This window comes from Hippopotamus amphibius, chromosome 8 (assembly GCF_030028045.1).
Source record: "Hippopotamus amphibius kiboko isolate mHipAmp2 chromosome 8, mHipAmp2.hap2, whole genome shotgun sequence".
In the NCBI taxonomy this organism is placed as follows: Eukaryota; Metazoa; Chordata; class Mammalia; order Artiodactyla; family Hippopotamidae; genus Hippopotamus; species Hippopotamus amphibius.
Genome location: NC_080193.1, coordinates 19166090 through 19172157, shown reverse-complemented (window position 1 = coordinate 19172157; position 6068 = coordinate 19166090).

Genomic DNA, 6068 nt, shown 5'->3' with positions numbered 1-6068 from the left:
CGCCCATCATACAAGGATATTAACACTGGTTTTAGAAGAATTCTGAAATTTCTTTTGCTGACCAGTGATTGATTGATAATGCTCTTGTCATGAGATATTGATTAGGTTGAACAACAGGTTTCCTGAATTCCTGTTCCAAGGGCTACATCTGTTCAGGTGTGGAAGGTGGGTAGCCAGGCTGGAAACACATCACAACTATACCTACCTTTAACACAATCTGTGTGCAAATTAATCTCATCTTTTCTCTGGGATACTGTGTTTCTTCTCTGAAATGTTTATCTCTTCTTAAAGATGTCCATTCTTTAATTCACTGATAGGCACAAAACTGAGATCCTGAAGAAGAGTTTCCTTCCTTTCTCTCCTATACACACATTGAATAAAATACCTGTCCAAAGAACTTAAAATGAACAGGCTATCAGAGAAGTTCTCTGGCAAGTTAACTGCTTTCATGGTTCAAGGCCTTTAAGAACCTGAAAATAAAGAATGAAAGAATCATGCAGTTTTTAAGATTGAACGAATAATGCTCGGAAGTTCCAGAAGCTTATGCGAAAGATGATCTCCAATGCTTTCGCTGGGAAGCATGAAATCACTTTGAATTTTCCAATAAATCTGGCTTGACAGGGACTGATTAATCATTCCTTCAAGCTTCAGATCAAGTGAAACTTTAGATCAAGTGCATATTTTATCCTTAACTCTAGTAGAAATAGACATGTTTTTAAAGACTAAATAAGAGATTCCATGATATTCTGATCAACTTCTGAGACCCCAGAGTTAAGTTTGGACTTTGATTTCTAATATTAGGCAGTTTCATTCACAGCCGAAGTGAGAAATACATTTAGGAGAAAGAATTAAAAAGGAATGAAGATACCAAATTTAACATTAAGTTTAGCTCATGTTATAAACTAAATTGTGTCCCCCTTCAAATTCACATTTTGAAATCCCAATATGATGGTATTTGGAGATGGGCCTTTGGGAGGTAATTAGGTTTAGATGAGGTCATGACGGTGGGGCCCTCATGATATGGGATGTGTCCTTATAAGAAGAGACACCAGAGAGATCTCTTTTTCTCCCATTGTGAGGACATGGTGAGAAGCTGGCCATCTGCAAGCCAAGAAGAGAGCTAGCATCAGAAACTGAATTGGTCTGCACCTTGATTTGGACTTCCCAGCCTCCAGAACTGTGGGAAAATAAATTCCTGTTGTGAAAGCCAGCCAACCTATGGTATTTTGTTATGGCAGCTTGAGCAAACTAAGACAGCCCATGCATCTATTTATATAACTGTTTGGTGAGATTAAACACACAAAAATCAGTCACATCTATTCCTCTTGGACCCAACTCTCCTTTTACCTAAATAAACTGAAGTTTAAGGGGATGAGAAGGCACAGCCTCTAGTAAATTGCACTTTTGGATCCAATTCTTTACCTTTCCCTCTATCCCCACTTGATGCTATGTAGCTCCTCTTGCCAAAGAGGCACTCTATTTCCTGACACTTGGATCTGGGCTGGCCTTCTGCTTTAGCTAATACAATGCAGCAGAAGTACTGATGTGAGCCACCACTTAGCTTAGGACTCTAAGACATACTTGTTTCCACTTTCTCTCTTGCACCTCTGCCTCCACCGTGAGAACATTTCTCTGGGGTAGCTTGCAAGAGGAGGAGAGACCCACAGAGAAAGACACTCCAGTTGTCCCCAGTCATCTCCATTCTAGATCACCCAATCAGCCACACTTCTCATCTGCGATCCAGCCCCAGAGAGATTAGCAGAGCTCCTTAGCCTACTACCACACATGTGCAAGCAAACATGCTTCTTGTTATACTTTCAAGGTTCTGTGGTTGTTACACAGCATTATTGCTACAGTAGAGAGCTACACACTGCCACTGTTTGGCATTAGATGATCATCAAACATTACAGATCCAGAAACTCTTGCAAAGTGAAATGTACAAATTTTTTTTACGAACTAAGGAATTAATCATCCTGTAAAGAAAGAAAAGCAATGAGTCAATGTTGTTTCTGTTTCTATCATTGAAAGCAGCCACTTCTACTGGAAACTGCCATTAAGTCGAGTATTGGAAGTGAGTCAGGGTATCTGCAAAGAAATGAAAATGGTGAGGGTAAAATGTACTCATATGCTTGTGAAAATTATGTAATGTATATTATCTTTTGCTTAGTAGCACTAAGAGATATGGGAAGTGGGTTCAAGCAAACAAATGATGAGAGTTGACAAAAGAAGCGTAAATTCAACCTCAATTAATTTGTTCATTGATCCTTCCAGCTGGGGACGGTGATGTCTACTTTGGATGACATAGGAGGTCCGGAGGAGATGGAGAGTTTCTTTCCCCGGGGAGTGAGGTCAATTCAGTTCATGAGCTTTAAGAAGATGCAATGTTACCTTGGGTCTGGAAATACTTAGTGATGCTTGTCAGCCTAGCGATCAAGTTTCCCCAGCAGCTCAGTTAATTACCCAGAACTTTCTGTATTGATCGAAGCCTGAGACTCTGAATGACTGTTGCAAAGTCGGGGCTCATTTTATTCAACAGGAGATATTTTCTTCCCTCTCAGATGGATTTTCTTGAATTATCAAAAGAAAGTGTTTATGCCTGCACACAGGAGGCCTGGTTCACACATTATATTTTCCTTGTTCAGAGCAATCAGAGCAATTACCTATCTCCTCTAACATGATGTCTCAGAATTGTACAACAACCACCGTTAGGGTTTGCCATTTTCAGAAGTTTTGTACCTGATCAGCAGGTAAAGCAGGCATTTGGTGACACTGTTGGCTTTTCCATCTGTCTTGGGAGCTGCAGATGATGTACCAGCACTTAGCTGCTGATGAGCTACTCTCTAATGAGCAATGGGGAAAATTGGTTCTACCTGGCACAATGCTACTCGAGGAAGACAGTGTTGAGAGATACATAAAATCACGGATATAGTCATCCATTACTCAGAACAACTGAAGCATCTGTTATTCAGTTCTTTCATAATCATGACATTGCTCATCATGATTCAGGATTAAATAGCAAGCTGAGTTCCTGATCCTCATTACAATGTGGCTGCCCTCATTTATTGCTGGTGGGAATGTGAAATGATGCAGCCATTGTGGAAAAGAGTCTGGCAGTTCCCAAAAAGTTAAATGCAGAGTCACCATACGACCCAGCAATTCCACTCCTGGGTATATACCTGAGAAAATTGAAAGCACATGTTCACAAAAAGATGTGTACATGAATGTTCACAGTCCATGATTCACAATAATCAAATGCTTACTGACAGATGAACAGATAGTCAAAATATAGTGTATCCATATAGTGGAATATTATTTAGACATGAAAAGGAATGAAGTACTGTTACATGCTACAACACGGATGAACCTCAGAAACATCATGCTAAATGAATACAAAAGATCACATATTGTACGATTCCAGTGATACGCAATGTCCAGGATAGGCAAACCCATAGAGAAGGTAGATTAGTAGTGGCCAGGGGCTAGAGGGAGGCAGAATGGGGAGTGACTGCTAATGGGTATGGGGTTTCTTTTTTGGGTGACGAGAATGTTTTGGAATAGATAGTGATGATGCTTGCACGCTTCCTTTTTTTTTTTTTTAATTGAACATATCTTTTTTTTTCTTTTTGGCCACACCGTGTGGCTTGTGGGATCTTAGTCCCTTGACCAGGGACTGAACCCTGGCCCTTGGCAGTGAAAGTGCCAAGTCCTATTCACTGGACCTCCAGGGAATTCCCTTGCACGCTTCCTCTCCCAGCTCCTGAGTCAACAGGTAGGGTTGAACAGGAGACTCTGGAGGGAGCCTGGAGGGTGAGAGAAAGGGAGAAGCCACCGCATTTCTTGCCCTCTCTCCTGCTCGAGCAACATCCTCCTGCAGTGGCTGCACTTACCTGCATTTCCAGCTCAGTGGCCTCAGATTCTGGGCTCTGATAACCACCTCCATCCTTTGTCCTTCTCTCCTGGGAGTGGCGGCATCTTCTTGTTACTGCTAATCTCTATCCAGTTTGGCTTCTCAGATCTTCCATCACCTGTGGAGCCAATTCTCTGTATTAATTTCCCCGTGTTTGAAATATCTAGAGTGGCTTCTGTTTCCTGCCTGGACACTTCTAAGCACTATGCCAACTTACATTCCTTCCAGGAGTAAGTGAAACTGCCTGTTTCCTTTACACTTTATCAATGCTGTGTGTTATCATCATATGATGAATGGCGAGTTGTTACTAATGTGTATGGGTTTTCTTTTTTGGGGTGATGAGAAAGTTCTGGTTCTAGACAGTAGTGAAGGTCGCACATCATTGTAAGTGCGCTTGATGCTGCTGAATTGGATGCTTCATGTGGTTAAAACGGTAAATTTTATGTTATGTGTTCTTTGCCACAGTAAAAATTTTTTTAATGAAGAGTAACAAGTTGTAGAATCTTAGCACAGCAGAGGACTTAACACATCATCCGGTCCAAACCTTTTGCTGTTAATGTGACTGCACCAGGTTCCAGGGAAGAATAAATGGCTACCTGAATCACAGAGCTAGTTAGTTTCAAGGCCAAGACTAGAACTTGGGGGTTCTGATTCCCAGGCCAACTTTCTTCTTGTTTCATCAATCATGACTCTGTTTGAATCATGTTTTCTCTGATTGGCAGGAGAATACTTGGTGACTGAGGAAGGAAGGGGGACAGTTCCTGAAAAACACATAGGATGAAATAAAGGCTCATATAGGAACAAATCAAGGAGCCTGAAGGTCTTTCTGGATACTAAAAAATCTGGCAGAATAAATTGATTTCAATATTTTCAATTATTTATTATCACCTTTATTGATTATTTTGGTTGCAAGAGCCAAAAACCTTTCTCAATCAAGCTCAGGCAAAAATCAAATAAAACAAAACAAACTTCCCCAAGCCAGAGCAACAAACATTTGCTAATTTTTTGTGTGTTTGGGGGATTATTTTCTAGGAAAGCTGATAATTGAAGGAAGTGCAAGAACTAGGATCTCAAGACAGAAACAGAACTCAATGGACGATACCTATTTCTTTCTCCCCTCCCCTACTCCCAATTATGCTTGATTCCGTTTTTATTTGCAAATTGGTCTGTTCTCTCGTCCAACAAGTAGCCTTTTTCTGGAAGGAGGGACTAAGGCATTGACAACCCTGCCTAGCAACCCCAAGAGAAAGAGGGCTCTTTTTTCTTCAGAATCCATATAGCAATCTCAGAGAAGGATCTGATCAGCTCTGCAAGGGCCATATGCCCATGACTAGAGATTTGAGGGATATCATACCTAGGGATACTTAGAGAACTGTGAGATTGAAAGTATGCTTTTACATTAAAACAAGAATAAATTGAGGCAAAGAAAGAAGTTATTTAAGCATTAAATTTCCTGCAAACAGCCAGTTCCCGTTTCACAAGTAAAAGACAGTTAACATAACAACTGAATGTGGTAAAATGTACAAGAGTTCTATGTCTAAAATACACATAATTTTATGTCTAAAATGTACAGAGTTCTCGTTCTAAAGATATGGAAGTTAGGTCCTGTATTCCAAGCTATTAATGACTTCTGGCCCAGTTATTTAGCCTGTATGTTTCTGCCTCCGTGTGTGTGTGTGTGTGTGTGTGTGTGTGTGTGTGTGTGTGTGTGTGAACTAAAACCACATATTCATTCAGGATTCATTAAACAAAGAGCGATTGAGACAACAAAAGCCAGGCACCAGGCACAGTGTATGTAGCCAGAGTTGAAGAGCAGGTGTTTTGTTTTGGTTTGGTTTGTTTTATTTTTGGGGCGCACCAGAGGGCTTGCAGGATCTTAGTTCCCGACCAGGGATTGTACCCAGGTCCACCGCAGTGAAAGCGCAGAGTCCCAACCACTGGACAACCAGGGAACTCCCCTGAGCAGGTGGTTTTCCTTTTAAGGGACATGTAGACTAGTACGGAAGGCAAATCATTATCAGCAATAATTCAGGCTGTAGAGAAGTAAGTGCCAGTGGGCAAGATACAGAAGAGTGGAAGGGGAGCTGTGAAAACCCGGACTGAAACTATTGTCTAGGGATTGATTTTGAGGGGGCCATGAATGCCAGAATGTAATATTAGG